Source organism: Callithrix jacchus, chromosome 2 (genome assembly GCF_049354715.1).
Source record: "Callithrix jacchus isolate 240 chromosome 2, calJac240_pri, whole genome shotgun sequence".
Lineage (NCBI taxonomy): Eukaryota > Metazoa > Chordata > Mammalia > Primates > Cebidae > Callithrix > Callithrix jacchus.
Window position 1 is genome coordinate 33,663,723 of NC_133503.1, and position 22,201 is coordinate 33,685,923.

At 49.3% G+C, this 22,201-nt stretch overlaps 1 long non-coding RNA gene and 1 other non-coding gene across 2 annotated transcripts; one reads left to right on the plus strand and one right to left on the minus strand.

Annotated features, from left to right (window-relative positions):
* Positions 1 to 1,868: 1,868 nt before the first annotated feature.
* LOC118150157 (uncharacterized) lies at positions 1,869 to 13,436 on the minus strand. Its single transcript, XR_004738078.2, has 3 exons — positions 13,386 to 13,436; positions 4,949 to 5,100; positions 1,869 to 3,489 (listed from the first exon to the last, which is right to left on the minus strand). It is a non-coding gene; the product is annotated as an uncharacterized LOC118150157 (long non-coding RNA).
* Positions 8,285 to 20,132, plus strand: LOC103789170 (uncharacterized). The gene is made up of 3 exons (XR_004738074.3): positions 8,285 to 8,478; positions 19,700 to 19,762; positions 20,006 to 20,132. It is a non-coding gene; the product is annotated as an uncharacterized LOC103789170 (transcript).
* Positions 20,133 to 22,201: the final 2,069 nt, after the last annotated feature.

Genomic DNA, 22,201 nt, shown 5'->3' on the forward strand with positions numbered 1-22,201 from the left:
AGCACTGTTTAAGAGACCCTTTACATGTCTTCGTCATGGTGTTTGCACCAAGGGAAGGCCGAACGCTGCCGAGGTCCACGGTACAAAGGAAGTTCAGTGTGCTTGCATTTGTTCAGACAGAGAAAAGTGAAGGTGGAACAAAGCCCACACCAGTGGGCAGGACGGAGGTCGGGTACCTGTTAGCTGGTAGCCAGGGTCACGTTCATAGGGCAAACAGATTCTGGCTTGCCATGTGGCAGCTTGCTGGAGTTCATTGGCAGTAAATGTGCTGGGAAATATGTGAGGAAGAGATTGCTGGAATTAGAATTGGGAAGAAATTTTAGTAGCACCATAGACTAACGTGGCTTCAAGTGAACAGGACAGCTTTATAGAGTTATCAAGTAATCCCTCGTTAAAACTGATGCCTCAGGGTGGTTGTGTGCTGGGTTTTGGTTTTGTATCAAGGCTGGTTAACCCGAACTGAAAAACAAAGCCTTAAAGTTATTAATGCTACTTTGTCTGTTGCATACATCTGTTTGTAGGCATTCACTCTCTGCGTTGGTATTAATTAAATTGAAATACAGAAACACAGCTGGCCCGAGGCCACATCTTTCCACTATTAAACCCATTCTTGGCAATTGAACTTTAGCAAAACACATCATCTAATTTTATTGGTAGTTTTGTTTGTATTTTATTTCCAAATTTGCTTTGGCTTTTTATGTGTTCAAGGGTGATAAATACAAGGAGTGGATTGCACTAATTTTTGTTTCTATATATGTATCCATTCATGTACCCGGGATATTGCCTGAGCTCCTGCTTCGTGACAGGCATGTTCTAGGCAGGGCGGATGCAGCAGTGAGTAAAGATGAAGAAGGCTCTGCTCTTGTAGCGTCTACCATCTAGAGGCGGAAATAGCCCCCAAAACAAAAAGAACCCCGAACAACCCAAAACCTCATAAACAAATGTGTAGACATGCAACAAAATATTCGGTGGAGATGAAGGAAAAGTTAGTTGCATAAGAAGATGGAGCAGAGGAGGCCTTCCCCTTAGGTGAGGTCTGGGTGGGCCCGTCTGAACAGGTGATACTTACTCAGAGACCTGTGTGAAGCAACAGAGTGAAGCATACCAGTTGGGGAAGGGGGTTTTGCCTTAGGAAACAGCAAGTGCAAAGACCCCTGAGATGGCATGTGATCAGTGCATGATGTGTATTTTAATTATGCTGAGAATGAAGATTTTACACTCACCAGCACATGGCAAGACTGGGCACTTGGGGTTTGGGAGCCTGCAGCAAGAGGTGGAGTCACCAGGGTGGTGTGGGGGACTAGGAGGACCCCAGATCCAGGCAGAGGAGAAACCTGGCAGGCAGAAGGCTTCCCTCAGGCTTGTGAGCTGACAGGTTGGCATAGCACCTTGGCTTTGGAAGGGCAGAGGAGCTGGGTGGCACCCCTCCCCACCGTTGCAGCCTATTCCCCCGGAACATGGCCGCGGAGAGCGGTTGTTCTCAACCTTGAGCGTGCCGCAGGATCACCTAGAGGGCTTGTTAAAACATGGACTGCTGAGCTCCACCCTGGGATTTCTGATTCAGGAGGTCTGGGGTGGGGCCTGAGAATGCAGTTCACTAAGGTTCCCAGGTGATGCTGATGTTGCTGGTCCAGGGACCACACCTTGAGAGCACTGATCTAGAGCAAATGCAGACCATGCTGGGATTTGTCAGGAATGACCATCGAGAGAGAGTGAGGCACGAAGCCTTCACTAAAGGTGCCCCCAGGGGCGTGACTAGGTCTGCAGGGTCCCTTGCTGAACACCAGTGCATGTGTGTGTGATAGATGCTGCTCGTGCATCTGAGTTCATGGTCACTACTATTAGGGGCTTTGCAGGTCAGGGAGGACCCTGCAGCTCGGGCTGGATGGGGTTGGGTCACAGCTCTGGCACAGGGTCCTGGGCAGTCGGCACTCAGTAAATAAAGACTGACACGGAGAAGCGGTGGCCCTGATATTACCACCTAGAGATTGCATCTGTGCCCGTGAATCTGGGGTCCAGCGGCTCTTTGGTCCCGCCTCTTCTCTCTTCTCTCTAGTCCTCTGACTCCCCAGACTTTAGCCTTGTCTCCTAGCTGGGGCATGTGCGAGGTCCTTTGCAAGTGACATGAAGTGGTGGTATCCAAGGTGAGTCCCTGATACCTGGCTTGATTTTCCCAAGTCAAGACCCTCTGCTTTTCCCAGGAGTCTACTCCTGGGTGTGGGTTTGACCACTGGGGAGAGAAGAAGAAGGAGGCAGTGGGCCTTGCTCTGCCTGGAAGCATGTAGGAAGCTGATGGGAAACAGCTGAGCCAATAGCTCTGCACACTCAGAAGATAAGTCCTGGCTTCCGAAGAAGCTGCAGAAAATTGATTCTTTGCAGCTTCAGTGGTCATCCTGAAGGATGTGGGGGATGGAAATGGGGCCCATTTCTCATCGGTGTGTTCTATGCTGCTGCATCAGGTGTTCTTCAGGCCTGGGTCGGTATCCATCACCCCTCCTCATCTCTCCATCACTCTGTGCAGAGGAGAAGGGGCTGAGGGCTGGCCTTCCTCATCTTACCCTAGTGTCCAGCTGCTTCCTGCCTGTTGCCTGTCTTTTGGGCCCGCTGCCATGAATGGGAGAGGTGTGCATGTTCGTGCAGCCAAGCTGGGATTATGGCATTTGCACAGGGATGCAGCTGTGGGTCTGTATGTCTGGGGTGTCGGGGGACAGGCTGGGGTGGGTGATCTTTAGAGCTTGGCCTCTGCATGACTGCCTAGTCCCTCAGTGAATGCTGTAATTGGCTACTAGGGAGACATTAGCCAGTTAGGGAGGTCTGCATGTCCCTGGGTCTGGGTGGGCTTGTCACGGGCCAGGGCCGTGTCTAGGAACAAGGGCTGGCCCTCTGGTGTGTTTCCCCTGCATGTATGGAGAGTGGACTTAGCCCAGGCCCAAGGGATCTGAAAATTCCCACAGCCAGGGAGGAAGCTGCAGCTACAGATGGACGGTTCCTGGAACTCCTGTTGGCTTTGGATGATTTCATGGAAAACTTGGCCAGGGTGCTATAGGACAGAGCTGTGACCTCTCAGCTCAGCAGCCAGCATGAGGAGTTGCTTAGCCTTGTAGAGACAGGCAGTGTGGGCCGCCACAGCCCTCCCCTGGCTCTGTGTCAGCTCTGCCCTGTGGAGTCAGCTGGGTCTCTCTGGTCCCCAGCCTATCCTTGTCTGTCAGGAAGGATGCATTCTGCCTTGTTGGACTGATATGAAACCCCATGAGCTCAGGCCTAAAGAGCCCCACCCTTTGTCTGCATATGGAGGTAGGGATTAGAGACAGGAGTCTGGGCTGCTGTGGTCGCTTTTGTTGAGGCTTGGAATTTGGAAAGGAATGGTCTTTTCTGGTGGTCCTCACTGATGTGGCATATCGGTGTCTCTTTTCCCGAGCAGCGCCGCCTTGCATCACTCAAGTGTTTCCATCTTGCTTGACTTACTGGAAGGAGCCATGAGTGAACACCCTGCCAAAAAAGATCAAGTTCATCAGGGGGTTTGATGCTGAAGTCCCTGAAAAGTGGCAAGTGTTTCTTTTTCCTTGTCTTGTCTGCAGTGGCAGCTTCTGTTGCTCACACCTGGGGGCCCTGCTGCTTATGCTTGAGGGATGTGAGGAGGGACGAGGATGGAAGAAAAGGGGAACACTAGACAGTTTATCATGATGCAAAGATATTTTCTTTTGGTAAAAAGTGAAATGGGGGCCCTTATAAACCCTGAGCAGCCCAAAGTTGGAAAGAATAATGTTATGATTATAAAAGTGTTATAGTTACGATTCTTTCCCTCCCAGTTTGGCCTGATCAGGGATTCTATGTGCTGGCATTTCATGTATCACCTGTTAATGCCATAATGTTATTAATAATTATAAATTAAACAGTAGCCGACGTAGTAGGTTCTTATTTGCAGACACTGTGCAAAGCACTTTATATCTGTTATTTCATTTAATTATCTCAAGAACCCTATGGGTAATTACTATTGCTATTTGAAAGTGAGAGAAACAGGCTGAGAGGTGAAATTACTCGTCTGAACTCCACTGAGGCAGAGCAGGGAGGCCAACGGCAGGGGCTCTGGACTCAGACAGACCCTGGATTTACCCTAAGAATTACCACTTCTGGCTGGGTGCGGCGGCTCACACTTGTAATCCCAGCACTTTGGGAGCCCAAGGTGGGTGGATAATGAGGTCAGGCGTTCAAGACCAGCCTGTCCTATATGGTGAAACCCCATCTCTGCTAAAAAATGCAAAAATTAGCTGGGCGTGGTGGTGCACACCTGTAATCCCAGCTACTCGGGAGGCTGAGGCAAGAGAATGGCTTGAACCCGGGAGGCGGAGGTTGCAGTGAGCCGAGATCGCACCACTGCACTCCAGCTTGGGCGACAGAGTGAGTCTCCATCTCAATAAAAAAAAAACAAAAAAACAAAAAAACACACTTCCTGGGTGCCAGGTACTCCTGCCTGGGACAGACAAGCAGGGCAGTTGAATACGTTTGTTGCAATGATGATGGGAATGGTGATGGAGAGGTGACAAAGGGGAAAGGCCCTGGAGCTGGCCTCCTGAGTTCAAATTGCCGAAGCACTACTTAGCAGCTGGGTGGCCTTGGGCAGGTGCCTCAGTTTCCTCATCCGTGCAATAGGATAGCAGCTGTACTTGCTCAGGGGTTGTTGTGAGGATTAAGTGGCTCCACATAAAGGGCCTACAGGGTCTTTCCGTATGTGTTGCTGGTGATTATTGTCATCTGCGTGTTCTCCAAGGTCCACACTTTGCTACCCAGAAAGGCCTATGGGTTAGTGTGGTGAAGCTGGCATATGATGGATGTCCAGTAGGGATTCCCTGGATGAGAGAATGCAATTTACCAGGTGGCCTAGAGCCTTGGGCAATAATTAATCTTCTCTTAAAAGCATCCTCCCCATAACTTCCTGCCTGAGACTGACCTGCAGGTGGGAGCCTGCCTCTCATCCACAGTGGCCAGCACACCTTCCCTGGGTCTGCTTGGCAGGACGGTCATAGTCCTGGTGGATCCCGGTGGCTGCTGGAGGCACAGGCTCCTTGAGAGGCCAGTGATGGCAGACCCCAGCTCTCCGGCCTGTGAGGAGGGGGATGGTAGGAAAGCCATCCTTCTCTGAATAAGGGGGCTGCTCTGCATGAATGTGCAAGCCATGGAGCTGGAGCCCTCCCCCACGGCCTCGTGGGAAGGGACTTGCAGAGAGCCCAGCCAGCCCGTGCAGGAGGCTACAGGGCCTGTCAAGGTTAACAGATAGTCCTTGGCTCTCCCCTAGGAAGTAATTCAACTTCTCCCCTGACTTAGGCCACATTGTTTCAAAGCATGTGGTATAAACTACTGACCACTGGGGAATTGCTTGAATTAACAAACTCATTTTTCCCGAGACCTGAGGTTGAACTTGACTGAGGAGTTCAGGGCTCTTTTGTAGAAATCCAATAGATCAGGAGAACTCATGTTACACCATGTTTTCAACCTTGATCAAATGCACATTTTGCTTGGTGTGGCCTTCTCCCACGCCTGCAGTCTTCCAGCTGTACCGGATTGCTGGAATTGTGGCAAACCAGGCCGGTAGCTGGCACTGGAGCCTGAGCTTTGGGAGAGCTGGCCAATTGTCTGGGTTAGAAGGAGCTTCAGAACGACTCCTCCCTCCTCCTCTCCCTCTTCTTCTCTACTCCTGCTCCTCCTGTACCCACCTTTGGAGTGCCTTATACTAAGAAAGAAGGGGTATGAAAGGTTAGCTTGCATCACGTTGGTTTCCCCTCCTCCTCCTCCCTCCCCCTCCCCCCTCCACTCACTGTCCTGCATGTCTTGCTTCTGGCTATGAATACCTTCTGAGCCTGCCTCCACTCTGCTGGGGAACCCTCCATGAGGCCCACCAGAGATCCAAAAGAGCAACAGCAAGCCAGCCCCTCTCCCACTTCCAGCCCCATCCACACAGCCTACAGCCAAGTCTAGCCTAGAGCAGAGCTCAGTGGAAGCCAGGGGGGACAGTTCCACACTTTAGAGGACACAGGCCTCTCTCCTGTAGGCCAGGAGCTCCTCAAAAGGGTTCCACATGTGATACAGGCTGAAAACCACATGGGACAGTGGATATCCAGGGCATGAGGAAGACGGGACTCGGATAAGGAGGGTAGGTTTCCTGGAGTAGGCTCGGTGGCATTTGGAAGCCCACAAGAGAAGAAAGCAGGTTTTGACAGACTGATACGAACTGGAAAACAACAGTGCTCCCCACACTCTTTCCTCTGCCATCTACACACTGGGGATTCTGTTTTGGTGAGGCAGGCAAGCAGGTATGTGGCCTAAATGAATGGATCCTAATCCTGCCTAGCATCCTGAGCACCCAGGGAGCTGGTAAACCTGTGCATGCCCAGCCCCACTCCAATCCACTGCCCTTGGATGGGGTCTAGATACCTGCTGTTAGAAGCTTCCCAGAGGGTTAGGATGCTGGGCCGTGCTCCAGAGAGCCCTCCCTACTGCACGGGTTGGCTCTCTTTCACCTGTCTCCTTTCCTGCAGAGGCTCTTTGGGGTTCAAAGACCTCAGTCAATGGAGAGACATTTGATAGACTCTTCTCTGGCTTTCAGTGCCCCTGTGGCGCGCAGTTCAGCTCAGGCCATGGGAGGCGAGTTCTGGATCACAGTGCCTCTGGGTCCCAGGGGCAGGAGATGGGGGCTTAGCCACTCCCTATGCCAGCCTCTCTCCATCTTATGGTGGATGGCTCTCACCATCTCTTCTGCACGAGTTTCTTTACCCTTTTCAAACTTGAAAGAACCAGAGGCTGCCAGCTTTTGGAAGCATCATGATGTTTTGGCTTTATCTGTTGCTGCACCGCAGTTCTCCTGGAATTTCCTCACTCAATCAGGGAATCCAATTGGTCCAACTCATAGGTCCATGATAGCCCATAGATTGGTGCCATGGGTAGCAGATGGGAGTGCAAACATACAGAACATGGTTGTCAGTGGGCCAGGGGTGGGGCAGGCAGGTGGTGGCCGTGATCAAGATAGATCTTTGTTGAGGATCTGAGAAGCTGAAGCCTGGCAGAGGCATCTCCATCAGGGAGAGCAGGCAGATAGTCATGGTTTCCATGTGCAGGCAGGGAAACAGAGCTAGAAGACTTGGGGATTCACGAGCTAGAGTCTTCATTTCTGTTTCAAGCATGAGGTCAGAGACTATGTGGGTGCAGAGGGGGCTCTTGGACCTTCTCACAGCCATAGACATGGTTCCTTGTCTGTGTATCCTAGAGCTTAGGGTCCTGGGAGAGGAATGGCAGGCTTGGGAATGACTTGGCTGTCTTGGTCTCCTTGTTTTAAGGAATTTCATTACAGTTTCTAGATCTGAGCACCCCTGTGAAGCTTCAGGGGCTTAGGAATTGTTTGGCATTGGATAGAGGTATTGTGCTGTGTGAACTTTTTTGGGGAGAGGGATCCATGCCTCTTTTAGCTTCTTCCAAGGCCCCCGGCATGTGAAAATGCACTGCTTCCTGGACCATTTGAGCTGCACTAGTTCCTTGTGTCCTCAACCGATGAGACTGTGGAGCAAATGGCCTTGCTCGGTTTCATCAAAGGAATGCGGAAGTGTCTACAGAGTCTTTGTCCTCCCTAGTCACTTTCCTGGTGGCTGCTGTTGCCATAGGCAAGCTCTGGGGGAGTTTATCATCAGAAAAGGTGTGCACGACAAGTGCACAGGGGCTGTGTTTTATGCGTGTGCCAAGAGAAGAGTTTCTTGTCTTCACTTTTTCTGGCGTTGGTATTTGGCTTAGAGGAGCATAGAAACTTGGGCCTAGAAGTGTTTCGGTCTTCCTCTCCCAGTGCTTCTTCCACAAGAGTACTCCTGGGGCCAGGGGAGCCACGAGAGCCTCCTGGGGTGTGTGACTGCAGGGTAAAGAACCTCTTTTAGTTTCGTGGCCCTTGGAGGCAGGGGGAGGTGGAATGACTCAAGCTGGCCTAGGCTCATATCCAGAATACTCCCCTTGTGGCTTCCTGCCTAAGTCAAGACCAAGCTTCCTGGGCTTTAAGGGGCTGTCTTAAGAGATCAGACCCGGCAGGGAATGCCTGCTTCACCCTCTCCTGAGCAGCCGTCATACGAGGTATTAGTCATGTGCCAAAAAGGTTCTGACGGAGACACGCCAATGGCCTTGGTTGGAATGCCGGAAAACATTCATCCCGGTGGCAGCTGTGGTGCTGACAGTGGGTCCTGTCACCCTCCTGCAGTCTGTGCTTCACGTGGACATGTGTGCACTATTTATGTGGCTAATAGGCTTCCTTACTGAGGGCAACATTTACATGCCATAAAAAGTCCATTAGGCTGAATTTAAGCTTCTCCAGAGATCATGGGGCCTAATCTGTACTTGGCATTTGACATGGAGGGAATTGAAAATCCCAAGGACCCTTTCTGCTGGGCCGTTGCCGGGATTGAGGAGAGAGCTTCGCTGAAGGCATGAGTAGGTGAATGGATGTGTTAGGTGAGTGAGTGAGAGAACGATATCACTGGGGCCAACTGCTTGTCTCACAAGGCTGTGAATAGAAGTGAGACTTTATGGATGGGTATTCAGTAAACAGCCTTTTATTTTTAATGCCAAGTGGCACAAAGTTAGCCATGGTAACAGGACAGTTTTGCTATTTTTGAAGATTAAAGTGTTTAAAAATACCATTGCCTGTTTTAAAATTGATGGTTCGAAAGGGTTTTTGTTTTCCCTCTTCTGCTAAAGGCTTCGTCAGGCTAAGAAGCAGTATCAGTTGATCTTTTCCCCGTTGTACATCCTAAGGCTGAGTTTAAGATGATCTCTTTTCTCAGGCCGCGTCCTTTGGCCCATCTGGAAGTGGGCCAGTTCTGCTGGCTCCTCTCCTTCCTGGGAAGGTCACCCAAGTCCCTGAGCCAAGGCAGACAGAAAGTTTGCTCAAGTCCAAGTCTCTACAGTTTGCTTGGGCCGAGCAGGGCTTATGTTGGGTCTGTAGATATTCAAGGCCTGACTTGAGTACCCTCCTGTCCAGCAAACAGCACAGCATGAGATGCTGGGGAGCCGTGAAATGACAGCCTAGATTCTGAGAGGCAGAGGAGTGCTGTGGGAAAGAATCCAGAAGCCTTTAGAACCAATGGACTCTGTGCTTGAATCCCGGCTCTGCCACTCAGTAGCTGCATGAGCCTGGTCAAGCGCCATGACTCTCTCGAGCCTCAGTTTACTCACCTGTCAGATGGGGATGATGACATCCATACTGCATGGGTTGTTCTGAATGCATCATGATGATAATGAGCGTTAAGTGCCATGCTACACATGACAGCAAGATCCTCACAGTCTGACTTTGGATCTTGCACTAGCACTCACATGACCCTGAAGATCAGAGAGATGGAGTGACTTGCTCGGTTTCCTGAATACGTAGGCATGCCATCCCTTCCCTCCTAGTCGCATCCTGCATTGCAGGTGGTGGATGAGCCTGTCAGAGGTAATGATGGATTGTGTGATCAGTACTCTCCTCTTGCCAGCCAGGCCAGCCAGCAGAGGGAACATGGGCCCATGGGCCGTGGACCCTGACCAGCTCCTGTCTGCACACTGGGGGTGCAGTGATTTCAAGACCATTCCCCTCTCCTCAGGTTTGGGGTTTGGAGCAGAAGGGATATAGAGAGCATTCCCTTGCTATGGCAGTCCCAGGGGTCCGTCCAGGCTCCTGATCACTAGCAGGCCTCAGGACTAGCCAGGCTGTGGCGCTCGGCCTGGCCCTGACCTTGGGCCCTGAACTCCACTGGTGCCCTGCTTGTCATGCACAGCCCTGTCAGGGCCAGCTCCCTAGGCTGAGGGGCTGCCCTGTGCTCCTCTGAGTCCCCGGCCGAGCGCACCGAATTATGTAATGCTGCTGAGCCAACATTTACGCGTCGCAGCCAATTTGCCGGCCTAGAGTTACACTGTGCAGATGCTCTGCCTTACGGCTTGCTTTTGTCTCGGAGGCCATAAGCAGATAGCATAACCCCGCTTACCATTAGACGTTTCGCAAATCATCTAGGCTCGAGCGTGCTGCAGCCAGACAGTTCATTTATGCTGCGAAGGGTATGATTTGTAAAGTAATAAATTTCCTATCTTTCTGCCAGCAATAAAGTACAGCAAGCAGGCGAGGCCAAAGCCCTCCAAAAATATACTGGCTCCCAGCGAGACCTGGAAGAGAGCTCTTTCTGGTTCTGCTCCTCTCTGTTCTTGAATTTGTTGGATTCTGGGAAGTCAGGTTTGGGCCATAAATCCCCCTACCATCTGGGTGACCCTGGCCCCCGGCACAGATGTGTTACTTGCATGGGTAATTGGCTCCTAGCATGACACAGTTGTCACTTCCGGGTCCCTCTTGGTTCTGGCATTAGAAGAAGGCCTTGCTGGACATCATTCAGGCTGGGATGGAAAGTTGTTGACTCTCTCACCCCTCTTTGTGGTGGCGTGTCTGTGCTTGGGACCGGGGCAAGGCTCTTTCTCCTGTGCAGTTAGTGGCCTACAGTGATGGGTGTGTGTGCTGGTGGGAGCTCCTCTCAGTCTCCTGTGATGGCCTCCAAGGGCAGGTGCTTGGTCAGCCCCAAAGGGATCTCTGTTGTGAAGGTGGCTGCTGTGAGCAGAAGGTCAAGGAGGAGCTCAGAATGAGCCTTGGGAGTCTGGATCCCAGTTTCTTTGTTGGAGGAGGCTTGGTGGATGGAGGGCACCTGTGACCAGCAAATACTTCCTTAGAAGCCAGAGTAGTCAAGGAGCCCCTGGAGTTTCAGCCCAAAGTGACAGCTGTGTTCTGCGACCCTGATGGGCAAATCGGTGGCTTGAAGTCCCCAGTTTTGGCCAGGCCCTTTCTTCTTGCCTCCTCCTTCTATTTAGAGGGGCCTGGCTCTGACCTCTGTCTCAGATGATGGTGAGGACTCACACAGCTCCCGCTCTCTGCTGGTGGGAGCTATCATTGTTTCCTCTGCAGGCAAGATGGGCCTGAAAATGGTAAAAGCCTCACACTTAGCTCTGATGGTTTCCCCTGGCCCTCACCTTCTCAATCTTCATATTCTCTCTTTTTTCCTCTTCCTTCTCCTCCTTTTCCACATCTGCTTCCACTTCTTCCACCTTTGGTATTTGCTAAAATTTTGTCCCACTTAAAAATTATGTAATGTTTGGGGACTAGATAAAAGTAGGAAAAGAAAAGTATAGTGAAATGGCTCAAACACAGTCACTGTGACTGTTCTGTTGTTTCTAGGTTTTCCACCTGGTCTGTGGGGACCCCAGAAAGGGACATCCCCCTTCACTTAGGGCAGCCCTGACGTCACCTGTGGACACAGGGCCTTTTCTAGAGTTCTTTGTCCTAAGCGGGGTGGGTAGATAGAGTCTCCTCCCTGCTGTCGTGAGGAGAGTCTGCTTTTTATATAGTTGCTCCCCAGCATCAGAATCCAGTCCCAGAGGTGCAAAGGAAGGAAGGCAGAGCTCCAGGAATGTCCCTGCCCTGACTTAGTCCCCACAGCCTTTTTTCAGCTGTCTATACCCCAGCTCCTCCACCTGGCAGTCTCACCCTTCATCTCTTCCAGGTCTCAGTTCAGGCCCCTCACTCAGCTCAAGCATTTGCTGCTCGTGGATCTCAGTTTGCTTGGGGGTGTGGGGGAGTTGATAGTTCCTGCCCGATAGGATTGTGAGGATTAAAGATGATCTGGCATGCAGAAGGTTTCAGCAAATGTTGGCCAATAATGCAGGTTCAATGTATGCACTGGGCATGGGGCCACCCTGTTGCTCAATCCGAGGGTGCCCACACATGTCAGCATATGTGACCTTCCCTGACCCTGTGAGGCAGTGCACAGCCTTTGCCCTATGTGGCGGCCCTGAAGGTGATATCTCCAGGCCTGGGACTGGAAAATGAGGGTCCAGGAGAGAAGTTTTTTGGAGAGGCAGTGGAGTCCAGTGTGGCGGTTGAAGTGGAAGACTCAATTCTTTTGCTCTGGGAGAGTGAGGGGGAATGGCAGGGGAGGGTGACTCAGGCCACAGGGAGGAAGCTGCTGATTGCGGTCTTTAGCTCTTTGGAGAAAGATGAGGACCAGAAGCTGAAAGTGGTCAAGACCTGTGGCCAAAAGACCAGAGGAGAAAGGCTTCAGAGAAAGACAAGTTGCCATGGGTTATCAGGAAGGAAGACCTGGAACTGGTGCTGGGAGCAGGTGTCTCAGGAAGGAGATCCTGGGATGAATTGCCCTCTCCTGCCACAGCTGCAGGGGTGCCCAGAGTTCAGGTCTGGGTGTAATAGGGAGGGCAGGTGGGGACTGGCAGAGGATTCCCTAAGCTCTGTAGGACATCATGTGTCATTCTTCCCTCTCCAGTGAAAGGGCAAATGCTCGTTGAGCAGGTATCATGAGCTAGGCACTATGTGAGAGACTTGATGTGTATTAGTTCATTTAATCCTTAGGGCAGCCCTGAGAGCAGGCATTAGAATGGGGAAACTGAGGCTCAGAGATGTTACATGACTTGCCCAAGTTTTCCTGGCTAGGAAGGATATAGAAATAGGATTCCACTCACTTCAAACACTTCCCTATAGACTGTAGAGACTGGCTAGCCCTGCAATCTGCTGGCTCCTCTGGTGTGTTTGTCAAGGTGCCTGGCACACAGCAGGACTGAGTGAGTGTGTGGTTGAGCCCAGGTCTGTGTGTTTCTGAGCCCATGCAAGGTCCTGATGGTCCCCCTGAGCAATTCTTTCTGCCTGGTGGCAGCCCCCTTGCCTTGCCTGGAAAGTACTGCTTGTTGGTGGGGGGCAGTCTCGGGTTGACAATACCCTGCCGCCAGCTCGCTAGCCCCTTTAGGCCCCAGAGAAACTATTGAGTCATGCATTTTGCTTGGGTTTTGATGATTCGTGATTCATGCTTGTGAGGAAGGCAAGGGAGTGACTCATGCTGATTTAATAAGCTTAGGAATATTCCTGAGAAGTGGCTGATAAAGTGCCGGCTGGCAGCCCACTCCCCTGTGGCTGCCAGCGCCAAGTGCTCAGAAATCACCAGGTTAAACAAGTCTGCAGAAAATTCAATCTTCCTGGCATGATTTTCCTTATTTGAGCTAATAGCACGAGGCGCCTTTCTCCTGGCGCTGCGAAGTGCACCGGGGGCCATGCCGTCTTCCCTGGGGTTGTGGGGGAGAAGGAGAGCAAATGCCTTACATTTAGCAGATGGGCTAGGAACTGCTAGGACCTCCAGGGTTTCCTTGTGCCCTTGGAACCAGCAGTTCCGCCGCAAGGGAAGCCAGCTCTGTATCCTAGTGCCGGAATGATGGGGTAATGTGAGTGAGCTGCCCTTCTTCACAGGGTACAGAGAATGAGGCCAGACAGCAGCTGTCCTGGCCTCTCCACCGTGTCAGAACTAACACGGCTGGGTTGGGCCCACTGGGGTCAGGTTACTCACGGTAAACAAGTGCAGGTGGAGTGTGGTGGCTCAGAGGAGCAGGCCACCGTGTTGAACCCCTTGTGGTATGTGAAGCTCAGTGCTGGGACCAGCCAGGGGAACAAGGGTTCTGGCTTCTTGGGTATGAGACTTGTTTAGAGTGCAGACTCTCCTCCCACTTCCCTAGCCTCTCCCTTCCTCCATCCAAAAAAATGTTATTGTGAGAACACACATAAAGCATTTAACATTATGATCACCTCCATATCTGCTAGTTTTTATTTCAGAATTAATATTCTTAGGTCAGACGTGGTGGCTCAAGCCTGTAATCCCAGCACTTTGAGAGGCCAAGGTGGGAGGATCACCTGAGGTCAGGAGTTGGAGAGCAGTGACGGCAGTGCTCTTTAGATAGATCCGAGCTGTGCAGCACAGTGGTTCTTATCCCTGTGTGTCTGTTGAGCTTTGGAAATACCCACTCTGGCCAGTGCAACTGAAGGACTAGATTTTTTACTTCTATTTAATTTTAACCCCCTCTAAACAATTCTAACCCCTTCTAAATAATTTAAAACCCCATCTCTGTTAAAAATACAAAAACTAGCCAGGCATGGTGGTACACACCTGTAATCCTAGATACTCTGGAGGCTGGGCATGAGAATTGCTTGAACCTGGGAGGCAGAGGTTTCAGTGAGCCGAGATCATGCCACTGTATTCTAGCCTGGGCAACAAAGCAGACTTTGTCTCAAAAAATATATAAATAAATAAAAAATATTTATTGCTATTATTTAACATCTTTTGCATGCCAGGCAAAAAAAGGTGAATACTGGTGCAAATTGGTGAGCATGTTACATGAGAGCTAGAAATCCTAGAGCTGGTCGGCGGGGAGGGATGGCTAATGCCTGTAATCCCAGCACTTCGGGAGGCTGAGGCAGGCAGATCACGAGGTCAAGAGATAGAGACCATCCTGGGCAACATGGTGAAACCCTGTCTCTATTAAAAATACAAAAATTAGCCCATGTGGTGGCACACGCCTGTAGTCCCAGCTACTTGGGAGGCTGATGCAGGAGAATTGCTTGAATCTGGGAGGTGGAGTTTGCAGTGAGCTGAGATCATGCCATTACACTCTAGCCTGGTGACAACATAAGACTCCATCTCAAAAATAAAAAAGAAGTCCTAATGCTGGTCTAGCCTCACCTCTCATGCTGAAGATGGGGATACTGAGGCCTAGAAAGAGATGAAGAGATTGATGGGAGTCTCATAGGGAGGGAGTGGCTAGGCCAAGCCTGGAACCCAGGGCTCCTTCTGCCGTGGCATGCAGCTGTCATGCTGGGATGTGCTGGTCCGAGGGGGCTTCTTGTAGGAGGTGGATTTTGAGATGAGCCTTGAGATAAGAGTAGGAATGAGACCAGCAGGAGAGGAGGGGCGAGAAGGGCCAGAGCACAGTGGCCCAGGATAGCATAGAGATGGGATCCACGAGGGGAGAAGGGTCAGGAGAGACTGGGTGGGGGGGCACCAGAGCTATCTCAGTAGCATCTTTTGAGGGGTCCTGCAAAGGCCCCACTGCCCCCACATCCTGTTTTCTGCCACTGTCATCAGGTGCTTCCTCCTGGCCTGTGTAGATCAGATGGTGGCCCTGGGGCCTGAGGCTCCATCTGCTTGCCTGCCTCAGTGCTCATGCTCAGCAGGGTCCCATGGAAGTCCAGTCGTCCACGCTGAATGCATCTCTCCCAAGAGAGCAAACCCATTCAGTCGTAGTTTGCTATTAACCCCTTATGTTAGTTTCCTAGGCCTGCTGCCACAAATTGCCACACATCAGGTGGCTTAAAACAACAGAAATTGATTCTCTCAGAGTTCTGGAGGCTGGAAGTTCAAAACTCAGGTGTTGGCAGGGTTGCCTCCTTCAGGAGGATGTGAGGGGGACCCGTCCTACTTCTTGCTGGTGGCTTCTGGAGGCTGCTGGCAGTCCTTGGCACGCTGTGTAACTCTGGTTTCTGCCTCTGCCTTCCTGTGGCCTCCTGCTCTGCTACATCTCTTCTTCTTATAAAGGCACCTGTCATCAGGTTTAGGAACAACTTGGATGAGTCAGCCTGGTCTTATGCTAAGATCTTTAACATAATTATATCTGCAAAAACTTATTTTTTAAAATAAGTTCATGCTTAGAGGTCCTGGGTGGACGTATCCTGGGGTGGGGGTACCATTTTCACTACACCTCTGAAGCAGTGTGACAGTGTGGCCTTGGGAGATGAGTCAAAAGGGAGCTTTTGTTGAGATGAGGGGATAAGTCTGGGTGAGACATTGCACTGGGGGTCCTGGGCAAATTCCCAGAAGTGTTTAGGCCTCGGCTGTAGAGATTTTTCTTAGATGGGAAACTCAGGGCCCAGCTCTAAAGTGATGATCAAGGTGTTGACAGGCTCTACCATGTTGAGGATGGACCTCGGTGCCCATGGTCCCCTCGGGGGCTCATCCAGGGCAGTGCTATCCAACAGAAACCTCTGTGGTGATGGCAGTGCTCTTTAGTTAGATCTGAGCTGTGCAGCATAATGGCTCCTATCCCTGTGTGCCTATTGAGCTTTTGAAATACCTACTCTGGCCAGTGCAAGTGAAGGACTAGATTTTTTACTTCTATTTTATTTAAATTTAAATTTTAACTTAGATAGGCCTATGGGACTAGTGGCTTCTGTATTGAGCATCGCAGCTCCAAAATCTCTTGATTTCACCCCTTCTCCTCATCTGTTTTTCATTTCACTACCAAAAATGTAATTTAGCACAAAGAACTGAAATTGTTCTTCTGTTTTTTGTGTATGTAATGCTTAAAGTTTTAACTTTTGGCTTAGAGAAAAAGGCCAGATGGAATTGACCGGTTTTAGGCCCAGTACAAGAAAGCATGGCCTTATCTTTGAGTGAAATGGAAAACAGGAGTGTTTTCCTGTGGACAGTGCTGTGGCTCACAGTTGCCTAGTGGTTAAGCGTGAGAAGCAGCTGGAGAGGCTGCAGTAAAATCTAGTCACTGGCAGCAAGGAGGTTGCTGGCAAGGTTGCTTAGAGCCAGGAGGAAGGGATGAGAACCCATGTCTCCATCCCTGGGCTTTGTTTGGAAGTCTATGAGTTTGGGGCTCTTTACACTTTGTCATGGTTTCGGGAAGCCACAGGTGAAATTTGGGTCTCATAAAGCAATTTACCCCCACATTACTCCTCATATTCCTGCTTTCCCAGATGGATATTGTATATTGTCTTCCTTTAGAGGGAGGATATTTATTTTTGCTCACTGTTTAGACATGATCTTAAGCAACACTTCATTTATTTACACGTTGGCATGTTTTTGACCCTTCTGGATAAAAAATAAAGTGTCTGCCTGAGAGCAGAAAATCTCCAATGAGGCGGCTCTTCATAGGGTGATGGGATCTTCATGGACTTAAACTGTGTGGGCTTTAAGTTCAAGCTCATCTCTTCTTCCTTGCTTCCTCCTGGCAAACCAGGCACAGTAGCATCAAGACTCAAAGCGCCTGCTTCTGTGCTCATGCTCCGTGGGCACCCCTGGGTCACACCCCTGGAGTCACAGGCCAGGAAGAAGAGAAGGTTCTGGGCCTCGACTCTGGTAATACAGGCAGATCAGGCCTATTTTAGATGGGGATTTGTAGAGGAGTCTCCTGCTCGGGGTCATGCTAGCACAGCACCGTGTACATGTAAGACACAAATTAGGGATTTAGAGGCACGGAGGCTGCTGAGTGTTGCTAGGCAACCTTTCAGCTGGGCCTGGAGGTAACACAATCTCTGGGAGCAGCCCGGTAGGAAGGCCTCATAAGGACAAAACTGAACTTTTAGAAGAAGCGTCTTCTGCAACTGCACCTGCCTCGCTTGCCTCTAGGAGGGGCGGGTCAGCAGAGCCATGTTATATAAGCCGCTTGGGGGAATTGTGCATCTGTGGATTCTTTATTTGTTATGTCTTCTTTTCCTTATGTATGTATTGATGTCCCACCTTGTACAAAAGAGGATCTGTGGTGGCTTTCAGAAATACAAATGCTGCAGCAGGACAACAAAATAAGAAGCAGCTGGGCAAATGGAAAAAAAAAGTAAGAAAATAGGAGTGTGGCTGGTCACTCAGCAAGGATACTGAGGATTGACTATGTGCCTGGCTCTGTAGAGACAGCAGTGGACAGATAAACAGACATGGTTCCTGCCCTCCTGGAGCTTACAGGCTAATAGGAGAGGTACAGGAGTAGAGTAGGGGAGGGAGGAAGAAAGGCCCCCATGAATCCAGTGCTTTTACTAGGAATAGGCCGCAAATTAAACTGTGAGTGTCCTGGCAGCCAAAGCAAGAGGGGGATACAATTATGGGGGTTGGGTGTGTTGTCAGTGTTGTGTTGGTAATAATGCAGCAACAGTAGCTTCATCCTGCTGTCCTGGGTGTGCATATCATGACGCAGGTACCCCCAGGCCTTGTGCAGAAATGCTTCCTTCTCTCCTGCCTTGCTGTCAGCCTCCCGTTGGTGCCAGCCTCCTGGCTGGGTTCGTGCCATCCAGGACATCCTGGTAGCCATCCCTCAAGTGAAGGGCTTGGGTGCTCTTGGGCCCAGCCCGTCCCAGAGCTCTCCCCTGCACTTCCTGTCCATGTCCTAGGCCAGACAGTTCCCTCCTCCTGGAATGCTGCTTATCTCTGTTGTCTCTGTCTTCTCTCCTTGCCATGTAGGGCCCTTCGCAGTTTTTAATGTGCCCTTTACTGATAGCATTTTATTTGCTTTTTCCAGTGATAGGGTTTGGTTCTGTGTCCCCACCCAAATGTTATCTTGAATTGTAATCCCCATGTTTCAAGGGAGGGACCTATCATCCCCACATGTTGAGGGGAAAGTGATTGGATTATTGGGGCAGTTTTCCCCATGTGTCTCATGATAGTCAATTCTCATGAGAGCTGACGATTTTATAAATGGTGGTTTTCCCTGTGTGCTCACATGCGTTTTCTCCCCTGCTGCCACGTGAGACATGCCTGCTTTCCTTGCCACCATGATTGTAAGTTTCCTGAGGCCTCCCCAGCCATGCAGAACTGTGAGCCAATTACACCTCTTTTCTTTATAAATTACCCAGTCTTGAGTAGTATCTTTATAGCAGTGTGAGAATGGACTAATACATCCAGCAACCCTGGTGAGCCAGCTGTGATCTTAGTCATGTACAGCAAATGGAAGCAGAGGCACAGACTGGCCTGAGTTTGCCTGAGGTTGCACAGCTTCCTAATCCCACTTTGCCTCCTGTCTTTGGCTTCTTCAGATTTGGCATATATAACTTTGCTTCTATAGTTGGGGTGCAGCTTGCTCTAATTATAGAGTCTGGAAGAGCCTTATCCTTCTGCATCTCTGTGGGAGGCAGGCTGGAATTGATCAGGCCAGGCTTATCACTTCATCCCATGGATACGAGCATCTGGGGTCTTGTTTCCCCAAGGCAGTCCTTTTGTTTGTCTGTCTGTCTATTTATTTGTTCATTCAACAAATATGTCACGAGCATGCCAGGCACTGTGTGCTAACCACCTACCATCCTTGCCCTCAAGGAGCTCACAGTTTAGTTGAAGAAGGGTCAGGACATGTGGGATTAGAGTGCGGAGTAAAGGAAGTGTGAGTATGAGAGTATTAGTCAACAGCAACACTGGGTGCTTAGGGTGGCAGGAGGTCTGGGACCAGGACATATGAAATAATTGCAAAACCTGGACATATTTAGCCTATTTGTGTTGTATTTCCACTGCTGATTAACACTCTAACTCACACTCACACCATTTTTACTGTGCACTCTAATCTCACATGTGCTGATCCTTCTTCTAATTGGGCAAATTTCACTTTAAAGTGCAAGGTCATTGAATCCCATATACCCTTGTATGAGTTATTCATAGAAGAAAGGAAGACCTCACCTCTTGTGTTCTTGGAAGCATGTATCTATTAATGTAACCTGAATTTGCAGCAGCCTGGTGGTATAAGAGATAGCCTTGGATAGGTATGCCTACAGTGTAAGCCTCTCATACAAGAGGAGCCTTCTTGAGTGCTTGGAGACATAGGGCCCACTTTTCCCCGAGGAATGTTGAAGGAATCTTATTTAAGAACATGAGGGCAAGTGCCTTGTGCGTTTTCCATTAATGAATGCTGCCCGCTTTCTGGTTATATAGCAGAGTTCTTGGATGGATTTCAATGTTTTGATCCCTCTTTAAAGAAAGCAACTGCAGCTATCCCAATTATGAATATGGAAATACCCTTGTGCAGCCGTTGGGGTGGGAGTTGATTAGGCCATTGTGTTATCATTCCACGCATCTCCCAGAGATAGAGACCTGCATAAGTAAAACCATATTTCTGTTCTTCACGATCCAAGGTACCAATCCCAGGACTATCGGGCAGACTCAGAAGCAGCACGTGGGGAACGTTCTCAGACTTGGTAAGTAGCTGGCTCACTGATAGAGAAGGTTAAGGTGCTTTTGATCTCTTCTCCCCTAATGACAATGTCTCTAGTTTTAAAAATGACTTGGGGAAGTCTTTCTTTGAACAGTCAAGAGGTTGCTTCAAAAAGAGCCTGCCCTATTTCTAGACAGTGTGTCTGGGAAGTTACGCTGCTGAATTGTAAATGGAGTTGGGTGAATTTTTCCTTCTGCCACCTTAAAATTGTGACTTTGTCCCTTAGATGCATTAGCTGATGACCCACAGTGCACCAAGGCTCCCCACCTTCTCCTGGAGTCAGGCCGCTTGTCAAGTCTCCAGCCCCTCAGAGGCTGGCCCTGGACAATCAGATCTGTGTGCATTTGCCTGAGGAGTCATCTCTATGCTCCTCCTGCTTCAGGGCGTTGTTTTGGTGCCATACTCTGCAACCTCCAGTCTTGGCCTTCTGCCTGTTGTGTTGAACAGGTAGCCTGGGGAGAGGGACTTCCTGAGACGGCAGAATGATTTAAAGGCATTCTGGTGAGATTCAGTCTGGAAGCAACAATTCCTTGTGCAAGATGTGTGAGGGGAAAAAAATAAGTGTATCTTGCTCTGGCCTTCAATTCATGGAAAGCTATATGAATTAGAACTCAGATGTCAGATCATCAATGAAAGAAAATCTTGTTTAAGTAAACGTTTAACTGTTCACTCATGTCTTCATGATGTAGAGATTAAGAGTGTGAACCTTAGAGGCTGGGCGTGGTGGCTCATGCCTGTAATCCAAGCACTTTGGAGGCCAAGGTGGCAGATCACCTGAGGTCGGGAGTTCAAGAATGTGAACCTTAATGTAGACTGCTTGGGTCCCAGTGTCACCAGTTACTAGCTGTGTGGCCTTGGCAAGTCATTTAATTTCTCTGAGCATAAATTTCCTCATCTAGAAAACAGCATCCAGCTCACTGAATTTTGAGAAATTGAATAATGCATAAATAAAACACTACCTGCTTTATCTGCTCTGCGCCCTACCAAATTTTGTTGTTGCTTTGTAGTTATAATTATTCTAATGGTATTCTAATCCTAGATTGATTGTTCACGAGCTTTTTACCTTACTTACTATGACTAAGCTCCATGTGCAGGGAGCTATGGGACAGAGGGAAGGGTCAGATTTCATTTCAGTTGCATTAAAGAAGAATAAACACACAGAAAGTAAAAGTGTGTTTCAAAGCATATAAATTTATACCAAAAGAGAGAGATCATTACTAATATTCATATTAGTGAGCGTTTCCACATAGAATATAAAAATGCAAGAGAATATTGCTTCCACCCTAACAGCAAAAAAAATGAGACAGTTTATAAAATCACATATTTTTAAGTCTGTCAGCGAGCTGCCCTGAGGATACGAGGTAACCTAATGAGTTTAAATCAAAGGAGTGGCAGTCCCTCCAAGGATATTACCCTGGGCAGAGCAGCAGGAGGAGGAGGTAAATGTCAGAGATAGTAAGAAGAAAACAACTGAAATTGTAATCATGTTTTAAGAGCCAAGTATGGGCTAGCATAACGGTGTAGAATTATAATAAGCTGCAGACACAAGGGGTGTCTTTCTTTTGTCCTTTGGCTTCCACTGAGAGCTTACACAAAAAAAATTGGGGATGGAGTAAGAGGATAGACAACTCTCTATGATTTAGGACCTACCTAAATCTTTAGTGAGAGAACCAGTAAAAACCCTCCCATGCTCATGACCTCAAGGCCTGCCCAACACTGAGGTTAGAGCAGAAAAACCAAGAGAAACCCTCCTGGACCATGCATGGGCAAGAGTCAGTGATTATCTGCTGCTGAGGAAGGGGCAGAAAATCAGGCCTTACTCAGGATCTTGCACTGAGTATAAAGCAGCTATTATCTGCTACTGGGTGAGGGCTGGAAACCTACCCAAGCCCAGGGTTCTGTACGGAGTATGAGATAATGTCATGTGGGGGAGAGAGAGGAGAGCTAAGAGTGATCCTCTCTAAGGCCCAGGTATGTAGGGCTGCCTAAATAAATCTTTATGAAAGCTGGGCCTTGCGTTAGGCATCAGGTGGTAGTATTAAACTAGGAGAGGGGCAAGAATGTTGAGAGACCTCTTCTACAGTGCAGAGCCTACCGAAGTCTAAGGTGGTACAGGAGAATTGAGAGAAACTGTCCATTACACTAGGCTTCATGCTAAGTGTGGGACAGCAATAGTTCATTAGTAAGAGAATTTGAAGATTCTAGTGCATTGAATGTAACTAAAACAATAGCAAAGTCCAAACCCAGCTGAATTTCAGATTAGATACTAATTCAGCTTCCCATATTAACAGACTGATAGAGGAAGACAGTTCTCCATTTTTTGGTGTATTTACCTCATCACTACTTTTTACATACAATGTATGGCATTCAATATAAACTTATCAAATGCATATACACCCTCAGGCAAACAGACAAACAGTGA